The sequence below is a fragment of the Sinocyclocheilus rhinocerous genome, unplaced genomic scaffold, assembly GCF_001515625.1.
Source record: "Sinocyclocheilus rhinocerous isolate Xijiao unplaced genomic scaffold, SAMN03320098_v1.1 scaffold2170, whole genome shotgun sequence".
Lineage (NCBI taxonomy): Eukaryota > Metazoa > Chordata > Actinopteri > Cypriniformes > Cyprinidae > Sinocyclocheilus > Sinocyclocheilus rhinocerous.
In genome coordinates, this window is record NW_015659715.1 from 54,102 (window position 1) to 58,835 (window position 4,734).

General features: G+C 40.8%; 1 protein-coding gene across 1 annotated transcript in view; it reads left to right on the forward strand.

The window, feature by feature from the left end:
• Positions 1-4,734, forward strand: part of LOC107724161 (uncharacterized) — a 21,836-nt gene that overhangs the window by 12,915 nt on the left and 4,187 nt on the right. The gene's annotated exons all lie outside the window — the stretch shown is intronic.

Consider the following 4,734-nt stretch of genomic DNA (forward strand, 5'->3'; position numbering starts at 1 on the left):
CATAGGGTGCTTCATGGACTTTTACAAGTTGTTTTAACTGAAATGTGTGTTGGCAGTGTGTGTACACAACCACCCTATAATGATAAAAATCCACCCAGTGTTTTTTTTTTATCTGGTTAAATGTTTTCCCCTTTCTCAAATCGAGCCGATCTCAGATGCTTGTCTGTGTGACGTCACACAGACAGGCCCCTCCCATGATAGTTTGATTGACAGTAGCGTTTCAGCAGAGACTGGACTGGTGTCTTACCTCAGACCTGCTCTGAGTGAGCTGTCATCAGTCCGCCATTGTTTCACTGCTGGAGCAGATGTAGACAAGAATGACTCCTAGGCGATTGAGGTGTTCTGTTGTTGGATGTAATAGTGAACATAGCAGTCTTCATTTACTCCCGACATCTGAGCCGCCGAAGACGCAGTGGATTTCGTTTGTTTCTGAAGGGAATGTGCCCCCGATCTACATAAATGCGTCTATGTTCGCGCAAATTATTCATGATCCAGCCTCATCTACAGAGGAAGTGAGTATAATGTTTTGTAATGAATCTTTGCAAATCGCCTTTCCTAATAATGTGCTAATTAGCAAGTTTCACGATGAATGCGGCTAAAGTAAACAGTCTCTCTGAGAGCAGCTCGGAAGAGAGGGGCGGGGTCAGCAGAGCTCATTAACATTTAAAGGAAAATGCTACAAAAACGGCTTGATCTGAAAAGAGCTGTTTTTGACAGGGTAAAAAATGTGTTTTTTACAGTACCATTGAGAAATTTTAACCAAACCATGTTACAGACTTTTCATTAAGACCCCAAAGAATCATATCAACTTGTGGAAAATGGGCATCCTATGACCCCTTTAACTACAATGTTAGATTTCCAAAAATGTCTTCTGATGGCCAGATGTTTATGTATATAGCTGGCAAACAGCAGCCTACCTGTACCTTTTTAATTAGGAAAAAAAACAAACAAAACTAAACAATCACTTGTGATTGCCATTTACGACTTTTGTAATGCATATAAATATTATATAAATATATAATTCTAAATAGTAATAATGCCAAAATGTGGTAATTAGTTTATCTAGTTTGAAACAATTATGCTGATTACAACAAGCTGAATAACAATTTGTGAATACAGTGCATTGTATACATGTATATTTGTACACAATTTTATACTACTGTAATAAGTAAAAAGTCAAGGTGCGATACCAAAAAAAAGACCACTTGGAGAAACTAAGAGACCACTTTATCGTTAAGACAGGCCTCTTTTGCAAAACACTACACACAGTTCTCTACATTAGGCACAACATATAAATTATCTTTAGTAACTTTAGAAAGCAATGCCAATCACAGTGTCAAGCTCTTAGAAACAACAATTGGAAGCACCCAGTCCTCAGAGATGTAAACAGTAGTTCACTTAGAATTCAAAGCTTTAGCACTATAATAGGACAAAGATGAGCTTCCCAACTTTATAGGAAAATGGAAATCAATGGTAAAGCAAGAACTGGAGCTGAAGGAATGAGAATAAGAGGAGGATGAGGAAGAACAGCTGTCTCAGATAAGATCAGAGTGGGACAGAACATTATTCTTCCATCATCATGCCTATCTACAACCTACATGTACCTACAACATCACCCTTCTCATTCCCGGACACACTTCACTTCATCCTCATTCCAGACGAGCAGAGCAGGCCAGTTAGTTATTTGAACCAAGTTGTGATCTTGTTGACTCAAGAACAGCTGCAATTGGATCAGTCCGATTCACAAATGAATCGTTCAGTGTGATTTGCGAACCGATTCAACAGGTTCATTGGCTTATTCCTTCAGTATTCATGCTGCACATGCTCAATTAGCCCATCCTCATTCCTGGAAGAAAGACACATGTGACCATTCCTTCTGCAAGAAATATTTTTCAAGGTATTTTTTGTCATACTCTCTAATCTGTAGCATTGTAAAATCATATCATTTTATCAGTGTTTTCTTTGCTTCTCATAGGCATAGCTAGCATGTGCCAAACTAGCATAGCAAGTTTCGTCTTGGGTGTCAGTGTAGGGACATGTTGTTGTCTCAACACGCTGTCTCTCATCACACCATTGATATACAACTTCTCATAACATAACCAAATTCTAATTTTATGGATTAATAAAGAGCCCCTTTCAAGAGTCAGGTTTCTTCCCCTTTTTTATTTATGTAAATAGCTGATCTGATGTAGACTAATTTCCTTTTGTCTTAGCCTCTCTTTGTCTCACTGTTAGAAATTAACAATTGGTCCCTCTGTAAATTCTCTTTGCCTCCGTGAAATTTTCTCAGTCTTTTAAAGTGTAGATATACGGCCGGGAAGCAAGAAAACACACATTCAATGGTATTCTCAATACTTCAACTTTATTCATAGATACAAAGATATTATATAGGCATATGTCGAGGGGAGTTTCAACCCTTTAACCAATGAGGATATAGATGACATACATATAGGATCTTTGGCCAAGAACATGTGTTTATATAAAATGGCCATATGAACAGAAAAACATGGACATATTAGGAATAGACTTTTGCGAAGGAGGCTAAACTATCTTCATGGTTTCATCACGAACCTCATTCCTAGCTATCATGTCCTTATTCAGACATTTGAATCAAGAGAAGCTAATGTATACATGTGCGCATGCATACCTCGATCGTTTCCATATTTGCATACTCCCTATAGTGGCTGAAACTGAAAAAAAAAATTTTTTTGCTTTCTTTTTTTGCAATCCACTTAACTGCAGACCTTTAATCACATTCTTGTGTACATGACCTAAACTTCCAAATACTAGGGTAATTAACTTACAGTGATAGTCAAGTTGATGGATGGCTTCAACCAATGGCTGATATTTCAGCAGTTTGGAAAGATAGCAGGTATCAAAATACAGATCAAAACAACAGCCAACCTCAATGACAAATACAGAGTTCAAAGCCTTGTTTACAATCACAATGTCCGGAGTGTTTGGAATGTTTTTAAAATAGTCACTGTCAAATGTGTTGTCATAAAACCAATTCAATTCTGGTATTTTGCGCTGCTGTAGATGTAGAAAAAGTGACTCACGTGCCAGCTCTCTGACAGATGTATCGTCGCACACACACACACACACACACACTGGTATTCCTATCATTATGATAATTTTTTATTATTTATTTTTATCATTTCTTCATTTAATAGTCTTTGTCTTTATACAGCCAATTTAACTGTTGCAACTATCCCCTGTTATAGGGTCATTTGCAACATTTGACCATGTCTATTCAAGTATAAAGTGTACGTATATCATCACAAAGTCATGTTACAGCAGTGTGGGTGAGTAGCTGACAGATGTTGGTTTAATATAATAAAATTTTGGCTTTCCAATACAAATACTCTCAGTCTCTGAGAAACTGGAGGAAATGCAAAAAGTGTTGCAACCATCCTCACTTTCCCATAACCAAAGCTGGAAAGATGTACTGAATGCATGTGCCAAAGCAATGATGAATGATCCACAGTTTATCCCACATATACACATAGTGAGGAGTTTTGAAAAAATGACCTACATAATGATAAACGTCTCAGGTTACGTATGTAACCATGGTTCCCTGAGAAGGGAACGAGACACTGCGTCCTCTAGGGGTTGCTATGGGGAACACGTTCAGCGTGACCGGTGTCTGAAGCATACGTCTAAAAACGACAATAACATTGGCCGGCAACAACCTATGATGTCATTACCCTGCGCGATCAAAGTATAAAAGGGCGCCGAGATAACACGTCAAGCGCATCTTCGTCTGAAGCTTGCGTCCGATGCATGGCAAGGAAACTAGAGGACGCAGTGCCTCGTTCCCTTCTCAGGGAACCATAGTTACATACGTAACCTGAGACGCTCCCTTTCGAGGGAACTTCGAACTGCGTTCTCTAGGGGTCGCTATGGGGAATGGTATACCCACGCTACCATGCTGAGGGGAGTGCATGCCAGAAAACCACGGCGAGCACTAAGTACCAACTCTACCATAGCCATGGGAGTTGCCCCTAGGATGCCTTGACGGCTGTCAGTGACATTATACCCTCCGGCCAAGGGCCTGAGCTGCATACTCTAAACAACTTACCTGATAGTGGCTGGGCTGGGAAGCCCAAGCCTAGGGCAGAGCTCAAAGGCTTGGAATCAGAAGAAAGAGATTCCTTTGAGGGGATACGGCCAAGGGTCTAAAACCCAGACACTGGCCTGTCACCCACGTGGCTACTGCCGGCTCTGAATGAGCTCGCTCAAAGAACTGACTCGACAGATCTTTGGTAGCAACACCCTGCTCAGAAATGTATCAACAGTGATAGATTAGTTGAGTGGAGCCCAAGGACGAGAACCAGGGCCTAAGCCAACTCAGAGAAAGGGAATGAGGCTAACAGCGCATAACCCTTACCATAAAGAATTTTAGAAAGTACGCAGAATGCTTAGCGTGCACACTTACCACAAAGTGGATTTTAGAAAGTGCACAGAGGCTTAGCGTGTGCACTTGCCATGGTAAGGATTTAGAAACACAGTTGCTTAAGGGGTAACCAAGGCTGTATTAAGCCAGCCTAGGGGCCCTATGTGACTGTGGCACGCTCACAGAACAGATTCCGAAGCATCTGCTTACAGACCACAAACGCTCAGACGGGAGCTGCAGGCTCAAAGAAAACCCTCTGAGGTGAGAGGAGCACTGCATGGCTTGACCCGAATAGAGGCAGTTGATCAGGGAAGCAGCAAGTGGCTCAACCACCTCAT